Here is a 25,089-nt window from a genome sequence, read left to right as displayed (position 1 = left end):
ATTGTGGCGTAACCTTAATAACCTGGGTCTAACAAAAGCAAAGCCTCGGGTAGATAACATCAACTTGTCACTCAATAGTCTAAATGAACATTTTGTCACTGCTCCACCTGAACCATTACATAAGCAAGAGACTCTTGAATTTCTCAGATCTTACCCCCAACCTGTGTGGGATAAATTCTTCTTTAAATACATTAACCCGACTGACGTAATGAAGACGCTGCGACGTATGAAATCTAAAGCCCAAGGTATAGACAATATAAATATCACTCTCCTGTATAAAATAATAGATGTGATCCTGCCGACCGTCAACCATATATTCAATGCATCTATTATGACTGGGTCCTACCCCTCACTCTGGAAAATGGCATTAGTGAAACCTTTACCTAAATCTAACACACCTTCTACAGTAAACCAATACAGACCGATATCAATTCTTCCCACTCTTTCAAAAGCATTAGAACATATTGTACATGGACAACTTATGAACTATCTCGACGACCACAAACTCCTTGATGACTATCAATCGGGTTTTAGACATGGACACAGCACTTCTACAGCCCTACTTAAAGTGACTGAGGACATCCGTGAAGCTATGGATAGGGGTGAAGTAACGGCACTAACTCTTCTCGATTTCATCAATGCCTTTGGTTCTGTTGATATCGACTTGCTTCTTGCAAAGATGAAGGCTTTGCACCTGTCAGACAATACCTTGAGCTGGATGGACTCCTACCTACGTGACCGCCAACAGTGTGTTTCACTTGATAATCAATTCTCCCAATGGAGATGCACAAAGGCGGGAGTGCCGCAGGGCTCCGTATTAGGACCACTACTTTTCTCTATCTACATTAATGACGTATCAAAGAACTTACAGTATTGCCGATATCACCTCTATGCCGACGACCTACAACTTTACATACATTCCAGACCCAATACGATCAATGAATCGATTGACAAGTTAAATTGTGACCTAGCCACTGTCTCCACTTGGGCGGCCAATTTCGGACTCGCACTTAATCCAAGTAAGACTCAAGCCATAATTATTGGACATAAGCGTTTAGTTAACTCCCTTAATAACAGTAATCTTTCAGTTGTTACTCTTAACAACACGCTAATCCCTTATTCATCTGTCGTAAAAAATCTTGGCTTCTTTTTTGATAATAATCTAAGTTGGAATTTTCAAGTTAAAGAAACGATAAAAAAAATCTGTTCCTCCATTCACTGTTTGAGTCGCTTGAGAAACTTCTTGCCCCAGCAACTAAAACTTACCCTAGTGCAAACCCTAGTAACGCCGCACTTCGATTATTGTGACGTTTTGTTAAGTGACCTAAGTTCTGAACTGTCAGTCAAGTTACAGCGAGCTCAGAATATGTGCGTCAGATACGTGTGCAACATCCGACGGTATGATCACATATCACCGTCCTTCGCAAGTCTCTCGTGGCTCCGACTTAAAGAACGTAGAACTTTACACTCTTTGTCTTTACTCTTTCGAATTCTGCACACTTCAACACCAAATTACCTTTCGTCTCGTTTCTCTTATCTATACTCTAACCACGATGTAAATACCAGATCACTTATCTGTGGCACGCTAAGTATACCTCTTCATAGAACATCTTGTTATTCATCATCTTTTACAATATCCACCTCGCGTCAATGGAATTCCTTGTCACAAAGTATTAGGGGCTGCAAGACAATAAACACCTTTAAGAACAGCTTAAAAGATAACCTTATTAGCATTTCACTCCAATCATACTGATTTAAACTATCACTGACTACATTGTTACTTTTTTCTTTAGACATCATCCTGATTGTGCTGTATTTTAATTGTCTCGTAATAATCTCTTTCTATTATCTAATATTATTTGAAATATATTAACATTCTATGTATTTTAGTTTAATTCTGCTACACAGTTTATTTCAGTGTTTAATTAATAGTTCATAGTATTTTGTTGTTTAATTTGTAAATAACTTTTGTATACATGTAACTCTCATCTCAATCAAATTGTTGGATTCTTTGTAAGTTCGTGCATATGTATATACACTTTTTGCTGGTTGAGTGGAAGAGAAGGCCTTACGGCCTTAACTCTGCCAGCTAAAATAAATCATTATTATTATTATTATTATTATATACTGGATGAACTGAAGACGGCGATTCGTGAAGAAATCGTGGCAATTGCACCAGCTATGACTGTGAAAGTGATGGCGAACTTCAGAAAAAGCCTCGATGCCTGTATTGAAAGCCAAGGACATCATATGGAGAATGTTGTTTTCCATAAATAAACTGCATGTATTGGTGAATATGTTGTTAACAATAAATTTTTGATTTGACGAATCCTTACAATTTTCTTGCCATGTGAAATCCATCCGTTCTTTCTGACGCACCCTGTACGTAACAGATAACTCATCGCTATGTTAAAATCGTTTGCACTTTGAAGAGAACAGCCGCCAGGCTCGCCACCCGTCCGCCGTAAACGAACACGAGATGGCAGTACAGTCGCTAATGGGTTCCGTCTTAGCACCGCATTTATATTCAGTTTATGTACATGATATTCCACTGATTGCTGAATGCATTATGGGATTATACGCAGATGACACCACCTACTTCACCAGTGACATTTCAATCAACATCGCAAAACGTATTATGCAAAAACAACTCAAAATATTGGAAATGTGGCTAAGAAACTGGAGAATAAAAGTCAATATAAGTAAAACTCAAGCCATCATTTTTACCAGAAGAAAGCCAAAAATACCAGATCACCTCAATCTCTTCTTCAAAGATATCTACTATAAACAATCTGTAAAATACCTCGGCATCACACTTCATAAACAACTTCGATTTCATCACCATGTTGAAACAGCTCGTAACAAACCATTAGCCAGATTCATTAGTCTATATCTATTGTTGAAGTCACCTTACATCAGACTTCCCTTGAAAAAAATCCTTTACACTTCTGTTATAAGATCTCAAATGACCTATGGCTGCGAAATCTGGAGCAATGCAAAATTCCAAATTATCAGACGTCTTCATGCTATGCAGAGAAAAGTATCCCTAACTATCACTGGTGCAGACTATAGAACCACCAATAAACAACTACAAGACATGCTTGAAATAGAATAATTCTACGACATTATACAGAAATTTACAGAAAACTTTCATAAGGACTTCCTGTACCACCCCAATCCTCTGATAAGAGCCCTGGCAACAAGAGTATAGAATAACAACTACTGTCAAGATCGGTCACCTCAATTAAAAATACAAATGTTCCTGCTTGTTAACCATCTCTGTTAAAGTAAAACACTTTTCAGGCTGACACTTATGTACCATACATGTTCCTGTTTATATATATAAACAAATGGGAATTATGACGTGACTCCTTATGGAACAACTAGATGGCAGCGTAGTAAACCTTACAAAGTTGTTAACCTCAAAGCCTATAAGGTCGACCTATCTGGGTTATATATGATCTAGGTGGATAGCAATAATAGGAGAATAATAAAATTGTATTGTATTGTATTTATTTACATTCCATGGTATTTGTACATCGCTTCACAGCTAGAATATGAAACATGCCAAACATGTTAATAGTGCTACAAAATCTTAAGTCATAGTAACAGTCTAGTTGAAATATATACAGAAGAGAGTTTTACGATATAGGGTAAACATTGGTAATTTCGTGATAATTTCATTAAAACTAATTTAAAATGCAAATGTTTAAATATATCCTTATTCCGATTTTTTCATCTAAAAGACGATAACTTGCTGTACAAATCTGGAGACATAAAAGATTGGATACGTTCTTGAATATGTGCTAAAAACAACTTTTACAACTTAAGCTGAAAGGTTGGTTATTTCGTGATAACCTTGGTAATTTCGTGATATTGCATTGATAATTTCGTGAGAGGTAGAAGAATTGTGGAAAAATTCATTTAAGTCAAATTAAATTCTCATTTATTGTTACAAGACTTCAAACATAGTAATTCCGTCTAATATTCATAGCAAGAAAACATAGAAATACATATCAACACATAATAAGAATGAAATCAAAGTAAAAATTGAAATTTAAAAGGGATCTCCTTTGCCCTGAAAGGGTGAACACTTTTATTACGGACTTTACTTTAGCCTATATTACTAGGGTAACTCCAAAAGTAATGCATAACATTTGTTTAAAAATTATATTTTTATCCTACAGCTTTGCTATTTTCACAGAATGTAGATACATCCTTAAGGAACAAAATGTCACTTTTCCACTTTTCAACTGCCTTACGTAACCTAGGAACGAGGGCCTGTAGACCAGCACGGTAAAAGTCTGGACCAACACGTCTGAGCCACTCTTGAGCAGCGTGCACAAGGGAGTCATCTTCTCGTTCCGCGAAGGGATCCTTCAGTTTACCAAAGAGATGGTAATCGCACGGTGCCAGTTCAGGACTGTAAGGCGGATGTTTCAGTGTTGTCTATCCGAATTTCCTGATCTGGTCTGTGGTCTTGTGACTGACATATGGCTGTGCGTTGTCGTGCAACAGCAGAACATCCTGCTTCTCCCGATGTCGTCGAACACGACTCAGTCGAACTTGAAGTTTCTTGAGAGTTGCAACATACCCGTCAGAATTAATGGTGGTTCCGTGTGGCATGATGTCCACAAGCAAGAGTCTTTCTGAATCGGAAAACACAGTAGCCATAACGTTTCCTGCCGAAGTTGTACTTTTGAATTTCTATTTCTTTGGTGAATTTGCATGATGCCACTCCTTTGTCTGCCTCTGTCTCCGGTCCAAAATGGTGGAGCCATGTTCCATCTTCTGTCACAATTCTTGCAAGTCATCTAGCACTTATCATTGACACTTAGCATGATAACAAATCAAACAAAAAGCTACACTGAACCCATTGCATCTCCGTTTTCTTTTTTGTTATCAAATCTTGTCTTCAGATTTCTAAAATTCCTATTGTAATACATTTTATACTATTTTAAAAATTGTAACACTTAATGCTCAACATAATTTCGCCTCAAACAGCTAAGATTTCTATCGGTAAAGCTAAGCCTGTATGGCGACTACAGATGTATCTAAAATTCCAAAAACATTTCCTAAAATTTCATGAAGATACAATAAATCTTTGTACCAAATATCATACGCTTACCTTTAGTAATAAGCCTGTAATGTAATTACAAACATCCACAAAATTTGTATGCCTGAGAAGTCGACGCAAACTTGCTCTCTCCAAACATAAAAGCTCACTGAAGGAGCTACAATAGTCACACAAAGCTTAGCTGTATGTTTCTGGAAACTGGACAACATATGCAATCCCTAGGCGGAAATTTGGATCTCGTAACACCATTGGTTAGTTCACAAAAGAGCAAAGAAAAAGTATCACGAAATAACCACTGCCACGAAATTACCAATGTATACCCTACTAATACAACACAAGGGGTTAGTGTCGATACTTATCGGCATTATTCTCACTACACATACGGCGGCGAGAAAGTTGGCCTTGGTATTTTCTTCTCGAAAATCAGCCGAAGTAAGTCAAGAGGGAATACAGGACCGCATCCCGTTCCTCGGTATCGCCATTATTTCCGGAGATTAGAGACTGAAACATTTTACGCAGTCAGAAAAAAGACTAGAAAAAAAAAGTGCAACGGATTTGCTCTATTTTATTGATGAGTACCAGTAAACATTCGGGGATGCTACAGTAAAAGGACGGATCTCTGAGCCCCTTCGTTCTCCATCTGTACAAAAAAGTCTGTTTCGGAAAGACAAAATTACCGTTTTTTGAAACTTTGCTGGCCTCTACTGTCCACATGCCTGGAGGCAGAGAGTTGTCCTTTACATTGTAGATAGAGTTCGAGGAGCTCCTTTCGCTCTACTTATCAGCTTTGTTCTCACTACACGTACGGCGGAGCTATGGCGGCGAGAATGTTGGCGGAATAGAAGTTAAAATTAAAATAAAAAAATGAAATAAGGATACAAAATTTAAAAAAATTTAATTATTAAAACTTATGAATCAGTTTATTCTCAAGAACTTCAGACGCCTGAAGCTATTAGACAAGAATTAATACATATGATTTACATTAGTATTTACGAACTCATTAATATTGTAAAACGGATTACCAAAAACCATATTTTAAGAACAGATTTAAAAGCAAAATTAAAATTGAAATGAATAAATAAAATTGAAATTGATAAACTGAATAAGAATTAAAATACAAAATAAAATAACTTTTAAAATATAATAAAAAGATATACAATTAAAATTAAAAATAGAATTGAAATTAAAAAAAATAATATAAAAATCAATATTAAAATGAAATTAAAACTTAAAATTGAAATTGAAATTAAAATTGAAAAATTGAATTAAATTTAAAATTACGAGTGAAATTAAAGGTCAAAATTAAAAATTAAATTAAAATTAAAAGAATAGATTAAAATTAAGGATACAAATTAAAAGTAATAAACTGAATATGAATTAAAATACAAAATGAAAGAAAATTTTAAAATATAATGAAAAGACATAAAATTAAAAATAGAATTAGAATTAAAAAATTATATAATAATTAATATTACAAATGAAATTAAAACTTAAAATTGAAATTGAAATTAAAATTGAAAAAATAAATAACATTTGAAATTAAGACTGAAATTAAAATTTAATTTACAGCTCAATGATGGAATTGAAATTAAAAAAAAATCATTAAAATAAAAAAATGGAATTACAATTGAAATTAAAACTGAAAGATATAGTTAAAATTTAAATTCAAAATTAAAAAGTAAAATTATGAAATAAATTAAAATTATAATTAAAATTAAAAATAAATATGAAATCAAACAATTAAATTAAATTGAAATGTAAAATAAAAAGTTCAATTAAAATAAACAAATAAGATTAAAATTAAAAGAAAAAAATTAAGTTGAGGACAAAAATTAAGTTTAAAAAATATAAATTGAAAAATTGAAACTAAAAATAAAAATAATAAAATGAAATATTCTCAGAAAATTCGTGATTGACAATATTGGTTTACCTGGTAACAAGAATTGTTACGATCGACATAATTCACATTAATTTAATGTAATTACATCTAAGTCTAACAGTTTTTATTGCTGCTGGAAGGTCCGGGGTTCCATCCCAGGTGGTGACAGGATTTTTTCTCGTTGCCAAACTTTCAGAACGGCCCCGAGGTTCACTCAGCCTGCTATAAAATTGAGTACCGGGTCTTTCCCGGGGGTAAAAGGCGGTCAGAGCGTGGTGCCGACCACACCACCTCATTCTAGTGCCGAGGTCATGGAAAGCATGGAGCTCTACCTCCATGCCCCCCAAGTGCCTTCATGGCATGTTACGGGGATATCTTTACCTTTTTACCTTTTACTATCTCGTATTTTAGCATGTCGATATCACGTAAATTACACTTAAAATTAAACAAATATTAGGTTCACCATAGATATAAACATTTCCACTCCATATATTTTTAATTTCACTCGCACTATAACAATTTTATTTACGGTATAGTAAATAAACTTACGCACACAGAATACTAGTAAATTATGAAGAAGAAAGAGTTCGTCCAAAGGGCTGGATTCGGGAAGAGTACCTAAAACACTCATTGTATTTCCGCGTTGAATAGCAATACTTAAGCGTTGACACAAATAAGTAGTGCAACGACGATCACCAGTAATGGAGGTCAAAATTTGGCCGATTTGAGATACCAAAACTTTAGCGTCATAACTCTAAGGGCCGAAGGTCTCTACAGCAGAGAGGATAAAGATATAATTGTCTGAAAGATGTGCATATTTATTGACTTTTTTCTTCACGGCTAATTCAGGAGGAGGTATTCGGCAAGTGAGATGGAGCTAGAGTGTCAACGCAAGTGGAGTCCCAAATTAAAGATTTTCCTCTAGACCATGGAATTAAGGTGAGTCCATCGGATCATTTACCATCTGCGCGACTAATACCTGGTAGTTCGAAAAGAGACGGGATGCCGCAAGAAGTCAGAGATCTTTTAATGATCATTGAGTGATGTATGTCTGGGAATGCGACCAAATGAAATGAAATTAAATGTAAAATGGAAATTAAAAATTAAAATTACAATTAAGAACTAAAATTAAATAATATGTAAATGAAATGAAATAAATAAATAAAATTAATTAGAACAAATAAATTAAAGATTTAATCAATTAAGTTAAATGAAATAAATTAATAAAATATAATAAATTAAATGAAAATAATTGATTAATTTGAATGAAGTAAAAAAAAGAAATAAGTAAATAAATTTGAACAAAAAATTAAACAAAATAAATAAATCAAATTAAATTGAATGAAATAAATTAATTAAATTAATTGAATAAATAAATTAATTATATAAATAAAATAAAATGAATTTAATGTATAAAGGAAATTAAATAAATAAAGTGAAATTACATAAATAAATTAAATATAATAAAATGAAATAAATGAATTAAATGAAATTTATTAATTAAAGTTTATGAAATAAATAAGTGAATTATATTAATTAAATTAAATGACATTAAATTACAGAAATAAAGCAAATTAAATTGAATAAATAAATAAAATTAAATTAGATTAAATAAATAAATACTGCTAAGACGAAGATTGATAGAAGTAGATAAGAAAAATAGATAGATAGATAGATAGATAGATAGATAGATAGATAGATAGATAGATAGATAGATAGATAGATAGATAGATAGATAGATAGATAGAGGTAGGTAGATAGATAGATAGATAGATAGATAGACAGACAGACAGATAGATAAACTTTATTGTCAGAGGCATATATGCATAGACATGATCAATGAAATACATCAATACATTAAAATCACAAAAAGTCAAATATAAAATACATTATTCAAGAGTTGAAAGGTCCACATGTGCATCCTGTAGACGGTAGGGACACAAATGTATTAATTTATTTTTTATAAATTTCCTGAATTTAAGAGTGTTATTTGTATATTTAATATCCTCAGGCAAGCTATTGTAAATTTTAATGCCAGAAACCGTATAAGTTGTGTAAATATTTGTAAGGTGGTGTACCGGAATACTTTAACTATTTTTATTACAAGTATCATAACTATGAAAGTCACTATTTTGGTGAAAATCAGAAAGATTTGAATACATTAATTGCAATATATTAGAAATATATTCCATAAACAGTGAGAATATTATACTGTAAAAATATTCCCTACAAGAGGTTCTACTATCAACACCCGCTATGCACCTGGCAATACGCTTCTGCGCCATAAAAATTTTATTCAACATGGTTCCAGATCCCCAAAAACAAATGCCATATGAAAGACTTGACTCAACTTGTGCAAAATAAAAAGACATTAATACATCATGATTAAAATTACAGTCTTCAAAATTCCGATTTGATAACAAATACTGTTAAGTTTAGTTTCATCATCATCATCATCATCATCATCATCATCATCATCATCATCATCATCATACAGTGGAGAGTAGAATATGTCTCCTGCATTATGTTTAGTGAGATCTTAATTAAATATTCCTTCCAGGTTGGTTGGCTGTATAAAGCTGATGATTCCAGAGAAAAACAGAAGATATATTAGAAGAATGAACAAGCAGGGAGGAGAGTCCTCTCATGGTGGAAACCTGGGGATACAGAAACAGAAATTAGTATCTAATGGTAAAAGGTTTGTTTTCTGTGTAGGTACAGTACTTTTCTCTGCCAGAAAAAAAAATAATTATTATAACTTGCACAATTTATATTTTTGAATTATTTCTTTTGTTATTGCGTAGATACTTAATTTCCAGTACTAAGTCACTGGTACTTCTTGCATTTACATCTTCATCAGAGCCTCCTTGTTTAGAAATTATACTTCCTAAGTATGTAAATTAATTTACTTCCTCTATTTGTTTATTTATTTGAACCACAAGTTTAGTATCTATTCTGTTATTGATTCTCATTTCCTTAGTTTTGGATTTGTTTATCTGAAGACCCGCTTCAGGTGACACTGCATTTAGATCTTGCAATTTGCCATTTATATCTGAGAAACCATGGGCCAGTAAGCAAACATCGTCTGCATATTCTATACTCTCCAATCGCTCTCCCAACCCCAATTAACTGCCTCTCTTGCGATTATTATTTGCTGTCAATAATACATCATCCAACATCAGGATGAAAGCAGAGATCACAGTAGGCAACCCTGTCATGTCTTTTACTGTTCGGGAATTTCTCGCATAATATATTCGGGAAACTCAATAGTAAATTAAATTTGGAACCATGGCTTTGGGAAAGTAGCATTGGGAAGAAGGTAGCTTCGGAAAAACGTCCATTCGGGAATGCGGATTCGGGAAGATGGGTGGGAACGTTTTGAATTATCTTGCAAGCGCCACACTATCGATATATGTTTATTACTATTATTATTATTATTATTATTATTATTATTATTATTATTATTACTTTTAAGTCTTTATCCAGTGAAATAGTGTAATACACCTTAAAGTTAAATACAATTTTGTTTATCATAAAAAGGCTTGCTAATGAGGCAATCACAGATAACATTTATAAATAACGCCACTGCTTAAAGTACATAAATATGTAGGTATTTTACTAGGCACTTTTATTGCCATTATTTCAAAGTTATTACTGGTTTTCGTTAGTCGACATTTTGGTTGATGAAACATACTTAATTGCCCCGTATTATGACCATGACAATCTTTCCTAAAAGTGTAATTATTAAAATTTTGCTTGATATATACTAATAATTCAAAACTATTTAAGCTAAACTGGTGACAGTTAAGATCTTCTCGTTAATATTGATAATGAGAATTGACGATAATCGTGATGGTATTTTTCTGTAATTTAAAAATCTTGATGACGTGAGTAGGCCTAATGTTGCCCCATAATACGATGCCATATTTTAATATGCTATTAAAATATGCGTAAACGGCAGTCTTAATATATTTTAATGGTGAAATTATTTTTAAATTAAAAAAAAATATATCCTGGATAATTTAATACTTAAAATACTTACGTTGTTCCCAAGTAAGTTTTGTGTCAACCACAATTCCAAGCATGTTATATGAACAATTTGTTGAGCAAGATTTGAAATTAAATGTAAATGATTGTGTTTTCTTTTCACTTAAAATTAAACCATTAGCTTCAAAGTAAATGTTTAACTTGTATAATATAAGTTAGTGTTTTACTTTGAAGCAACTGGCAATATTAATAGGTTATAAATACAAGATATCTTCCTGGCTCTACTATACAATGCATAGCATGCATCGAGAAGTAGCTGCAAGCCTTTCTAGGCACGTTATACCTTAATGACTGTATAGTTTAGAATTAAGTTGTTATCTACATTGCAGAAACTGACATGCCATTAACCAACGATTTGTAGAGGTATATTTTCAGGACTGGTAATTGATTTCCAACATTTGTATATAACGTGCTACGTCTTGATCTGGCAGGTGGCCCACTGACTCGAGAAGAAGAAGAAGTGGACTTGGCGAATTGGAGACAAGAAATTGTTCATTCGAACACACAGCTGACAAGAACTGCATTTGATGAGCGACAGACGGAAGAAATTATACAGCATCTACTCCATTGCAAGACTACTCCTTCGAAGGGAATAGGGGAGCTTAGAGACACCCAAAGTTAACACAATCAGATTCGCCAAGATTCCGTCTCCTGCCCCAGGTAAGTGTATAATGTTGAGTTATTAATGTATCACCATCAGTTTCGTCTTCGAGGACCCGCTTCAAATCCAAACACAGACACACTGCAACTAGTTTTTACTACTTTCAGAGAAAAAGAGAGAGCAGAGCGGATAGGGAAAGATAGGAGAGGACAGGGAGAGACAAAAGAGGAACAGCAACAGAACAGAGGGGAAATGGAGACCACAGAGAGGACAGGGAGAGCAGAGAGGGGAAATGGAGACCACAGTGAGGACAGGGAGAGACGTGAGAGGAACAGCAACAGAACAGAGGGGAAATGGAGACCACAGAGAGGACAGGGAGAGCAGAGAGGGGAAAGGGAGACCACAGAGAGGACAGGGAGAGACGTGAGAGGAACAGCAACAGAACAGAGGGGAAATGGAGACCACAGAGAGGACAGGGAGAGCAGAGAGGGGAAATGGAAACCACAGAGAGGACAGGGAGAGCAGAGAGGGGAAATGGAGACCACAGAGAGGACAGGGAGAGCAGAGAGGGGAAATGGAGACCACAGAGAGGACAGGGAGAGCAGAGAGGGGAAATGGAGACCACAGAGAGGACAGGAAGAGATGAGACGGGAAATGGAGACCACTGAGAGGTCAGGGAGAGCAGAGAGTGGAAATGAAATCCACAGAGAGGACAGGGAGAGCAGAGAGGGGAAATGCAAACCACAGAGAGAACAGGGAGAGCAGAGTGGGGAAATGGAGATCATAGAGAGGACAGGCAGAGACGTGAGAGCAACAGCAACAGAACAGAGGGGAAATGGAGACTACAGAGAGGACAGGGAGAGCAGAGAGGGGAAAGGGAGACCACAGAGAGGACAGGCAGAGATGTGAGAGGAACAGCAACAGAACAGAGGGGAAATGGAGACCACAGAGAGGACAGGCAGAACAGAGAGGGGAAAGGGAGACCACAGAGAGACCAGGGAGAACGTGAGCGGAACAGCAACAGACCAGAGGGGAAATGGAGACCACAGAGAGGACAGGGAGAGCAGAGAGGGGAAAGGGAGACCACAGAGAGGACAGGGAGAGCAGAGAGGGGAAAGGGAGACCACAGAGAGGACAGGCAGAGACGTGAGAGGAACAGCAACAGAACAGAGGGGAAATGGAGACCCCAGAGAGGACAGGAAGAGCAGAGAGGAGAAAGGGAGACCACAGAGAGGATAGGGAGAGACGAGAGAGAGGAAAGGGAGACCACAGAGAGGACAGGGAGAGCAGAGAGGGGAAAGGGAGACCACAGAGAGGACAGGCAGAGACGTGAGAGGAACAGCAACAGAACAGAGGGGAAATGGAGACCACAGAGAGGACAGGGAGAGCAGAGAGGAGAAAGGGAGACCACAGAGAGGACAGGGAGAGACGTGAGAGGAACAGCAACAGAAAAGAGGGGAAATGGAGACCACAGAGAGGACAGGGAGAGCAGAGAGGGGAAAGGGAGACCACATAGAGGACAGGGACAGCAGAGAGGGGTAAGGGAGACCACAGAGAGGACAGGCAGAGACGTGAGAGGAATAGCAACAGAACAGAGGGGAAATGGAGACCACAGAGAGGACAGGAAGAGAAGAGAGGGGAAAGGGAGACGACAGAGAGGACAGGAAGAGCAGAGAGGGGACAGCGAGACCACAGAGAGGACAGGGAGAGCAGAGAGGGGAAAGGGAGACCACAGAGAGGACAGGGAGAGACGTGACAGGAACAGCAACTGAACAGAGGGGAAATGGAGACCACAGAGAGGACAGGGAGAGAAGAGAGGGGAAAGGAGACCACAGAGAGGACAGGGAGAGACGTGAGAGGAACAGCAACATAACGTAGGGGAAATGGAGACCACAGAGAGGACAGGGATGGCAGAGGGGGGAAAGGGAGAACACAGAGATGACAGGGAGAATAGCGAGGGGAAAGGGAGACCACAGAGAGGACAGAGAGAGACGATAGAGGAACAGCAAGAGAACAGAGAGGAAATGGAGACCACAGAGAGGACAGAGAGAGCAGAGAGGGGAAAGGGAGACCACAGAGAGGACAGGGAGAGACGTGAGAGGAACAGCAACAGCAGAGGGGAAATGGAGACCACAGAGAGGACAGGGAGAGCAGAGAGGGGAAATGGAGACCGCAGAGAGGACAGGGAGAGCAGAGAGGGGAAAGGGAGACCACAGAGAGGATTGAGAGAGACGTGAGAGGAACAGCAACAGAACAGGGGGGAAATTGACACCACAGAGAGGACAGGGAGAGCAGAGAGGGGAAATGAAAACCAGAGACAGGACAGGGAGAGCAGAGAGAAGAAATGGAGACCACAGGGTGGACAGGGAGAGCAGAGAGGGGAAATGGAGACCACAGAGAGGACAGGGAAAGACGTGAGAGGAACAGCTACAGAACAGAGGGGAAATTGAGACCACAGAGAGGACAGGGAAAGAAGAGAGGGGAAATGGAGACCACAGAGAGGACAGGGAGAGCAGAGAGGGGAAAGAGAGACCTCAGAGAGGACAGGGAGAGACGTGAGAGGAACAGCAACAGAACAGAGGGGAAATGGAGACCACAGAGAGGACAGGGAGAGACGTGAGAGGAAGAGGAACAGAACAGAGGGGAAATGGAATCCACAGAGAGGACAGGGAGAGCAGAGAGGGGAAAAGGAGACAACAGAGAGGGTAGGGAGACCAGAGAGGGGAAATGGAGAAAACAGAGAGGACATGGAGAGCAGAGAGAGGAAATGGAGACCACAGAGAGGACAGGGAGAGCAGAGAGGAGAAATAGAAACCACAGTGAGGACAGGGAGAGCAGAGAGGGGAAATGGAGACAACAGAGAGAGCAGTGAGAGACGTGAGAGGAACAGCAACAGAACAGAGGGGAAATGGAGACCACAGAGAGGACAGGGAGAGCAGACAGGGGTAATGGAGACCACAGAGAGGACAGGGGCAGACGTGAGAGCAACAGCAACAGAACAGAGGGGAAATGGAGACCAGAGAGAGGACATGGAGAGCAGAGAGGGGAAAGGGAGATCACAGTGAGGACAGGGAGAGATGTGAGAGGATCAGCAACAGAGCAGAGGGGAAATGGAGACCACAGAGAGGACAGGGAAACACGTGTGAGGAACTGCTACAGACCAGAGGAGAAATGGAGACCACAGAGAGGACAGGGAGAGCAGAGAAAGGAAATGGAGACCACAGAGAGGACAGGGAGAGCAGAGAGGGCAAAGAGAGACCACAGAGAGGACAGGGAGAGACGTGAGAGGAATAGCAACAGAACAGAGGGGAAATGGAGACCACAGAGAGGACAGGGAGAGCAGAGAGGGGAAAGGTAGACCACAGAGAGGACAGGCAGAGATGTGAGAGGAACAGCAACAGAACAGAGGGGAAATGGAGACCACAGAGAGGACAGGCAGAACAGAGTGGGGAAAGGGAGACCACAGAGAGACCAGGGAGAACGTGAGAGGAACAGCAACAGACCAGAGGGGAAATGGAGACCACAGAGAGGACAGGGAGAGCAGAGAGGGGAAAGGGAGACCACAGAGAGGACAGGGAGAGCAGAGAGGGGAAAGGGAGACCACAGAGAGGACAGGCAGAGACGTGAGAGGAACAGCAACAGAACAGAGGGGAAAGGGAGACCCTAGAGAGGACAGGAAGACCAGAGGGGAGAAAGGAAGACCACAGAGAGGGAAGGGAGAGAAGAGAGAGAGGAAAGGGAGACCACAGAGAGGACAGGGAGAGCAGAGAGGGGAAAGGGAGACCACAGAGAGGACAGGCATAGACGTGAGAGGAACAGCAACAGAACAGAGGGGAAATGGAGACCACAGAGAGGACAGGGAGAGCAGAGAGGAGAAAGGGAGACCACAGAGAGGACAGGGAGAGACGTGAGAGGAACAGCAACAGAAAAGAGGGGAAACGGAGACCACAGAGAGGATAGGGAGAGCAGAGAGGGGAAAGGGAGACCACATAGAGGACAGGGAAGGCAGAGAGGGGTAAGGGAGACAACAGAGAGGACAGGCAGAGACGTGAGAGGAACAGCAACAGAACAGAGGGGAAATGGAGACCACAGAGAGGACAGGAAGAGCAGAGAGGGGAAAGGGAGACGACAGAGAGGACAGGAAGAGCAGAGAGGGGAAAGCGAGACCACAGAGAGGACAGGGAGAGCAGAGAGGGGAAAGGGAGACCACTGTGAGGACAGGGAGAGACGTGACAGGAACAGCAACTGAACAGAGGGGAAATGGAGACCACAGAGAGGACAGGGATGGCAGAGGGGGGAAAGGGAGAACACAGAGATGACAGGGAGAATAGCGAGGGGAAAGGGAGACCACAGAGAGAACAGAGAGAGACGATAGAGAAACAGCAAGAGAACAGAGGGGAAATGGAGACCACAGAGAGGACAGGGAGAGCAGAGAGGGGAAAGCGAGACCACAGAGAGGACAGGGAGAGACGTGAGAGGAACAGCAACAGCAGAGGGGAAATGGAGACCACAGAGAGGACAGGGAGAGCAGAGAGGGGAAATGGAGACCGCAGAGAGGACAGGGAGAGCAGAGAGGGGAAAGGGAGACCACAGAGAGGATTGGGAGAGACGTGAGAGGAACAGCAACAGAACAGAGGGGAAATTGAGACCACAGAGAGGACAGGGAGAGCAGAGAGGGGAAATGAAAACCACAGACAGGACAGGGAGAGCAGAGAGAGGAAATGGAGACCACAGGGTGGACAGGGAGAGCAGAGAGGGGAAATGTAGACCACAGAGAGGACAGGGAAAGACGTGAGAGGAACAGCTACAGAACAGAGGGGAAATTGACACCACAGAGAGGACAGGGAAAGCAGAGAGGGGAAATGGAGACCACAGAGAGGACAGGGAGAGCAGAGAGGTGAAAGAGAGACCTCAGAGAGGACAGGGAGAGACGTGAGAGGAACAGCAACAGAACAGAGGGGAAATGGAGACCACAGAGAGGACAGGGAGAGCAGAGAGAGGATAGAGAGACCACAGAGAGGACAGGGAGAGTAGAGAGGGGAAAGGGAGACCACAGAGATGACAGGGAGAGACGTGAGAGGAACAGCATCAGAACAGAGGGGAAATGGAGACCACAGAGAGGACATGGAGAGCAGAGAGGGGAAAGGGAGACCTCAGAGAGGACAGGGAGAGCAGAGAGGGGAAAGTGATACCACAGAGAGAACAGGGAGAGACGTGAGAGGAACAGCAACAGAACAGAGGGAAAGTGGAGACCACAAAAAGGACATGGAGGGCAGAGAGGGGAAATGGAGCCAACAGAGAGGACAGGGAGAGTAGAGAGGGGAAAGGGAGACCACAGAGAGGACATGGAGAGACGTGAGAAGAACAGCAACAGAAAGAGGGGAAATGGAGACCACAGAGAGGACAGGGAGAGCAGAGAGGGGAAAGGGAGACCACAGAGAGGACAGGGAGAGCAGAAAGGGGAAAGTGATACCACAGAGAGGACAGGGAGAGACGTGAGAGGAACACCAACAGAACAGACGGAAAATGGAGACCACAAAGAGGATATGGAGAGCAGAGAGGGGAATGGGAGTCCACAGAGAGGTCATGGAGAGCAGAGAGTGGAGAGGGAGAACACAGAGAAGACAGGGAGAGCAGAGAGAGGATAGAGAGACCTCAGAGAGGACAGGGAGAGTAGAGAGGAGAAATGGGAGACCACAGAGATGACAGGGAGAGACGTGAGAGGAACAGCAACAGAACAGAGGGGAAATGGAGACCACAGAGAGGACATTGAGAGCAGAGAAGGGAAAGGGAGATCACAGAGAGGACAGGGAGAGCAGAGAAGGGAAAGGAAGACCACAGAGAGGACAGGGAGAGACGTGAGAGGAACAGCAACAGAACAGAGGGGAAATGGAGAAAACAGAGAGGACATGGAGAGCAGAGAGAGGAAATGGAGACCACAGAGAGGACAGGGAGAGCAGAGAGGAGAAACAGAAACCACAGAGAGGACAGGGAGAGCAGAGAGGGGAAATGGAGACAACAGAGAGGACAGTGAGAGACGAGAGAGGAACAGCAACAGAATAGAGGGGAAATGGAGACCACAGAGAGGACAGGGAGAGCAGACAGGGGAAATGGAGACCACAGAGAGGACAGGGAGAGCAGAGAGGGGAAATGGAGACCACAGAGAGGACAGGTAGAGCAGAGACGGGATATGGAGACCACAGAGAGGACAGGGAGAGCAGAGATGGTAAATGAAAACCACAGAAAGGACAGGGAGAGCAGAGAGGGGAAATGGAGACCACAGAGAGGACAGGGAGAGCAGAGAGGGGAAAGGGAGACCACTGAGAGGACAGGGAGAGCAGAGAGGGGAAAGGGAGACAACAGAGAGGACAGGGAGAGACGTGAGAGGAACAGCAAGAGAACAGAGGGGAAATGGACACCACAGAGAGGACAGGGAGAGACGTGAGAGGAACAGCAACAGAACAGAGGGGAAATGGACACCACAGAGAGGACAGGGAGAGACGTGAGAGGAACAGCAACAGAACAGAGGGGAAATGGAGACCACATAGAGGACACGGAGAGCAGAGAGGGGAAATGGAAACCACAGAGAGGACAGGGAGAGCAGAGAGGGGAAAAGGAAACCACAGAGAGGAGAGGGAGAGCAGAGACGGGAAATGGAGACCACAGAGAGGACAGGGAGCGCAGCGAGGGGAAATGGAGACCACAGAGAGGACAGGGAGCGCAGAGAGGGGAAATGGAGACCATAGAGACGACAGGGAGAGCAGAGAGGAAAAATGGAGACCACAGAGAGGTCAAGGAGAGCAGAGAGGGGAAATGGACACCACAGAGAGGACAGGGAGAGCAGAGAGGGGAAATGGAAACCACAGAGAGGACATGGAGAGCAGAGAGGGGAAATGGAGATCACAGAGAGGTCAGGGAGAGCAGAGAGGGGAAAGGGAGACCACAGAGAGGACAGGCAGACGTGAGAGGAACAGCAACAGAACAGAGGGGAAATGGAGACCACAGGGAGGACAGGGAGAGCAGAGAGGGGAACGGGAGACCACAGAGAGGAAAGGGAGAGACGTGAGAGGATCAGCAACAGAACAGAGGGGAAATGGCGACCACAGATAGGACATGGAGAACAGAGAGGGAAAATGGAGACCACAGAGAGGACAGGGAGAGCAGAGAGCGTAAATGGAAACCACAGTGAGGACAGGGAGAGCAGAGAGGGCAAATGGAAACCACTGAGAGGACATGGAGAGCAGAGAGGGGAAATGGAGACCACAGACAGGACAGGGAGAGCAGAGAGGGGAAAGGGAGACCACAGAGAGGACAGGGAGAGACGTGAGAGGAACAGCAACAGAACAGAGGGAAAATGGAGACCACAGAGAGGACAGGGAGAGCAGACAGAGGATAGAGAGACCACAGAGAGGACAGGGAGAGTAGAGAGGGGAAAGGGAGACCACAGAGATGACAGGGAGAGACGTGAGAGGAACAGCATCAGAACAGAGGGGAAATGGAGACCACAGAGAGGACATGGAGAGCAGAGAGGGGAAAGGGAGACCACAGAGAGGACAGGGAGAGACGTGAGAGGAACAGCAACAGAACAGAGGGGAAATGGAGACCACAGCGAGGCCAGGGAGAGACGTGAGGGGAACAGCAACAGAACAGAGGGGAAATGGAGACCACAGAGAGGATAGGGAGAGCAGAGAGGGGAAAGGGAGAATACAGAGAGTACAGAGGGAGACGTGAGAGAAACAGCAACAGAACAGAAGGGAAATGGAGACCACAGAGAGGACAGGGAGAGCAGAGAGGGGAAAGGGAGAAACAGAGAGGCCAGGGAGAGACGTGAGAGGAACAGCAACAGAACAGAGGGGAAATGGAGACCACAGCGAGGCCAGGGAGAGACGTGAGGGGAACAGCAACAGAACAGAGGGGAAATGGAGACCACAGAGAGGCCAGGGAGAGACGTGAGAAGAACAGCACCAGAACTAAGGGGAAATGGAGACAACTGAGAGGACAGGGAGAGCAGAGAGGGGAAATGGACACCACAGAGAAGACAGGGAGAGTAGAGATGGGAAAGGGAGAACACAGAGAGAACAGGGACAGTATAGTGGGTAAAGGATAACCACAGAGAGGACAGGGAGAGACAAGAGAGGAACAGCATCAGAACAGAGGGGAAATGGAGACAACTGAGAGGACAGAGAGATCAGAGAGGGGAAATGGACACCACAGAGAGGACAGGGAGAGCAGAGAGGGGAAAGGGAGACCACAGAGAGAACAGGGACAGTAGAGAGGGGAAAGGGAGACCACAGTGAGAACAGGGAGAGACGATAGAGGAACAGAAACAGAACAGAGGGGAAATGGAGACCACAGAGTGGACAGGGAGAGCAGAGAGGGGAAAGGGAGATCACATAGAAGACAGGGAGAGACGAGAGAGGAACAGCAACAGAACCGAGGGGAAATTGGGACCACAGAGAGGACAGGACAAGCAGAGAGGGGAAAGGGAGACCACAGAGAGGACAAGGAGAGACGTGACAGGAACAGCAACAGAACAGACAGAATATGGAGACCAAAGAGAGGACAGGGAGAGCAGAGAGGGGAAGGAAGACCACAGAGAGGCCGGGAAGAGCAGAGAGGGGAAAGGGAGACCACAGAGAGGACAGGCAGAGACATGAGAGGAACAGCAACAGAACAGAGGGGAAATGGAGACCACAGAGAGGACAGGGAGTTCAGAGAGGGGAAAGGGAGACCAAAGAGAGGACAGGGAGAGACGTGAGAGGAATAGCAACAGAACAGAGGGGAAATGGAGACAACAAAGAGGACAGGGAGAGCAGAGAGGGAAAGAGAGACCACAGAGAGGACAGGGAGAGCAGAGAGGGGAAAGGGAGACCACAGAGAGGACAGAGAGAGACGAGAGAGGAACAGCAACAGACCAGAGGGAAATTGGAAACCACAGTGAGGACAGGGAGAGACGAGAGAGGAACAGCAACAGAACAGAGGAGAAATGGAGATCACATAGCGGACTGTGAGAGCAGAGAGGGGAAAGGGAGACCACACACAGGACAGGGAGAGACGAGAGAAAAACAGCAACAGAACAGAGGGGAAAAGGAGACCACAGAGAGGACAGGGAGAGCTCAGAGGGGAAAGGGGGAGCTCAAAGAGAGCAGGGAGAGACGTCAGAGAAACAGTAACAGAACAGAGGGGAAATGGAGACCACAAAGAGGACAGGGAGAGCAGAGAGTTGAAGGGAGAACACAGAGAGGACAGGGAGCGCAGAGAGGGGAAAGGGTGACCACGGTGTGGACAGGGAGAGACGAGAGAGTAACAGCAACAGAACAGAGGGGAAATGGAGACCACAGAGAAGACAGGGAGAGCAGAGAGGGGAAAGGGAGACCACAGAGAGGACAGGGAGAGACGAGAGAGGAACAGCAACAGAAGGGAGGTGAAATGGAGACCACGGAGAGGACAGGGAGAGCAGAGATGGGAAAGGGAGACCACAGAGAGGACAAGGAGAGACGTGAGAGGAAAAGCAACAGAACAGAGGGGAAATGGAGACCACAGAGAGGACAGCGAGAGCACTGAGGGGAAAGGGAGACCAAAGAGAGGACAGGGAGAGACGTGAGAGGAACAGCAACAGAACAGACAGCAAATGGAGACGAAAGAGAGGACAGGGAGAGCAGAGAGGGGAAGGAAGACCACAGAGAGGCCGGGAAGAGCAGACAGGGGAAAGGGAGACCACAGAGAGGACAGGCAGAGACATGAGAGTAACAGCAACAGAACAGAGGGGAAATGGAGACCACAGAGAGGAGAGGGAGTTCAGAGAGGGGAAAGGGAGACCAAAGAGAGGACAGGGAGAGACGTGCGAGGAACAGCAACAGAACAGAGGGGAAATGGAGACAACAGAGAGGGACAGGGAGAGCAGAGAGGGAAAGAGAGACCACAGAGAGGACAGGGAGAGCAGAGAGGGGAAAGGGAGACCACAGAGAGGACAGAGAGAGACGAGAGAGGAACAGCAACAGACCAGAGGGAAAACGGAGACCACAGTGAGGACAGGGAGAGAGGTGAGAGGAACAGCAACAGAACAGAGGAGAAATGGAGATCACATAGAGGACAGGGAGAGCAGAGAGGGGAAAGGGAGACCACACACAGGACAGGGAGAGTAGAGAGAAAAACAGCAACAGAACAGAGGGGAAAAGGAGACCACAGAGAGGTCAGGGAGAGCTGAGAGGGGAAAGGGGGAGCACAAAGAGAGCAGGGAGAGACGTCAGAGAAACAGTAACAGAACAGAGGGGAAATGGAGACCACAAAGAGGACAGGGAGAGCAGAGAGGGGAAGGGAGACCACAGAGAGGACAGGGAGCGCAGAGAGGGGAAAGGGTGACCACGGTGTGGACAGGGAGAGACGAGAGAGTAACAGCAACAGAACAGAGGGGAAATGGAGACCACAGAGAAGACAGGGAGAGCAGAGAGGGGAAAGGGAGACCACAGAGAGGACAGGGAGAGACGAGAGAGGAACAGCAACAGAAGGGAGGTGAAATGGAGACCACGGAGAGGACAGGGAGAGCAGAGATGGGAAAGGGAGACTACAGAGAGGACAAGGAGAGACGTGAGAGGAAAAGCAACAGAACCGAGGGGAAATGGAGACCACAGAGAGGACAGGGAGAGCACGGAGGGGAAAGGGAAACCACAGAGAAGACAGGGAGAGACGTGAGAGGAACACCAACAGATCAGAGGGGAAATGGAGACCACAGAGAGGACAGGGAGAGCAGAGAGGGGAAAGGGAGACCACAGAGAGGACAGGAAGAGACGAGAGAGGAACAGCAACAGACCAGAGGGGAAATGGAGACCACAGTGAGGACAGGGAAAGATGTGAGAGGAACAGCAACAGAACAGAGGAGAAATGGAGATCACATAGAGGACAGGGAGAGCAGAGAGGGGAAAGGGAGACCACACACAGGACAGGGAGAGACGAGAGAAAAACAGCAACAGAACAGAGGGGAAAAGGCGAACACAGAGAGGACAGGGAGAGCTGAGAGGGGAAAGGGGGACCACAGAGAGGACTGGGAGAGACGTGAGAGAAACAGCAACATAGCAGAGGGGAAATGGAGACAACAGAGAGGACAGGGAGAGCAGAGAGGGGAAAGCGAGAGCATAGAGGACAGGGAGAGACGAGAGAGGAACAGCAACAGAACAGAGGGGAAATGGAGACAACAGAGAGGACAGGGAGAGCAGAGAGGGGAAGGGAGACCAGAGAGAGGACAGGGAGAGCAGAGAGGGGAAAGGGAGACCACAGTGAGAACAGGGAGAGACGATAGAGGAACAGAAACAGAACAGAGGGGAAATGGAGACCACAGAGTGGACAGGGAGAGCAGAGAGGGGAAAGGGAGATCACATAGAGGACAGGGAGAGACGAGAGAGGAACAGCAACAGAACAGGGGGGAAATGGAGACCACAGAGAGGACAGGGAGAGCAGAGAGGGGAAAGGGAGATCACAGAGAGGACAGGAAGAGACGAGAGAGGAACAGCAACAGAACGGAGGGGAAATGGATACCACAGAGAGGAGAGGGAAAGGAGAGAGAGGAAAGGGAGACCACAGAGAGGACAGGGAGAGACGACAGAGTAACAGCAACAGAACAGAGGGGAAATGAAGATCACAGAGAGGACAGGGAGGGCAGAGAGTGGAAAGGGAGACAACAGAGAGGGCAGGGAGAGTAGAGAGGGGAAAGGGAGACCACAGAGAGGACAGGGAGAGACGTGAGAGGAACAGCAACAGAACAGAGGGGAAATGGAGACCACGGAGAGGATAGGGAGAGCAGAGAGTGGAAAGGGAGACCACAGAGAGGACAAGGAGAGTAGAGAGGGGAAAGGGAGACCACAGAGAGGACAGGCAGAGACGTGAGAGTAACAGCAACAGAACAGTGGGGAAAAGGACACCACAGAGAGCATAGGGAGAGCAGAGAGGAGAAAGGGAGACCAAAGAGTGGACAGGGAGAGACGTGAGAGGAACAGCAACAGAACAGAGGGGAAATGAAGACAACTGAGTGGACAGGGAGAGCAGAGAGGGGAAATGGAGACCACAGAGAGAACAGGGAGAGACGTGAGAGGAACAGCAACAGAACAGAGGGGAAATGGAGGCAACATTGAGGACAGGGAGAGCAGAGAGGGGAAATGGACACCACAGAGAGGACAGGGAGAGCAGAGAGGGGAAAGGGAGACCACAGAGAGGACAGGATGAGACGTGAGAGGAACAGCAACAGAACAGAGGGGAAATGAAGACAACAGAGTGGACAGGGAGAGCAGAGAGGGGAAATGGAGACCACAGAGAGAACAGGGAGAGACGTGAGAGGAGCAGCAACAGAACAGAGGGGAAATGGAGGCAACATTGAGGACAGGGAGAGCAGAGAGGGGAAATGGACACCACAGAGAGTATAGGGAGAGCAGAGAGGGGAAAGGGAGACCACAGAGAGGACAGGGAGAGTAGAGAGGGGAAAGGGAGACCACAGAGAGGACAGGCGGAGACGTGAGAGGAACAGCAACAGAACAGAGGGCAAATGGAGACCACAGAGAGGACAGGGAGAGCAGAGAGGGGAAAGGGAGACCAAAAAGAGGACAGGGAGAGACGTGAGAGGAACAGCAACAGAACAGAGGGGAAATGTAGAAAACAGAGAGGACAGGGAGAGCACAGAGGGGAAAGGGAGACCATAGAGAAGACAGGGAGAGACGTGAAAGGAACACCAACAGAACAGAGGGGAAATGGAGAACACAGAGAGGACAGGGAGAGCAGAGAGGGGAAAGGGAGACCACAGAGAGGATAGAGAGAGACGAGAGAGGAACAGCAACAGACCAGAGGGGAAATGGAGACCATAGAGAGGACAGGGAGAGACGTGAGAGCAACACCAACAGAACAGAGGGTAAATGGAGATCACAGAGAGGACATGGGGAGCAGAGAGGGGAAAGGGAGACCACAGACAGGACAGGGAGAGACGTGAGAAAAACAGCAACAGAACAGAAGGGAAAAGGAGACCACAGAGAGGAGAAGGAGAGCTGAGAGGGGAAATGGGGACCACAGAGAGGACAGGGATAGACGAGAGAGGAACAGCAACAGAACAGAGGGGAAATGGAGGCCACAGAGTGGATAGGAAGAGCAGAGAGGGGAAAGGGAAACCTCAGAGAGGACAGGGAGAGACGAGAGAGGAACAGCAACAGAACAGAGGGGAAATGGAGACCACAGAGAGGACAGGGAAGCAGAGAGGGGAAAGGGAGACCACAGAGAAGACAGGGAGAGACGAGAGAGGAACAGCAACAGAACTGAGGGGAAATGGAGACCACAGAGAGGACAGGGAAAGCAGAGAGGGGAAAGGGAGACCACAGAGAGGACAGGGAGAGCAGTGAGGGGAAAGTTAGACCACAGAGAGGACAGGGAGAGACATGAGAGGAACAGAACAGAACAGAGGGTAACTGGAGACCTCAGGGAGGTCAGGGAGTGCAGAGAGGGGTAAAGGAG

Source organism: Periplaneta americana, chromosome 8 (genome assembly GCF_040183065.1).
Source record: "Periplaneta americana isolate PAMFEO1 chromosome 8, P.americana_PAMFEO1_priV1, whole genome shotgun sequence".
Lineage (NCBI taxonomy): Eukaryota > Metazoa > Arthropoda > Insecta > Blattodea > Blattidae > Periplaneta > Periplaneta americana.
This window is presented reverse-complemented; position numbering follows the sequence as displayed.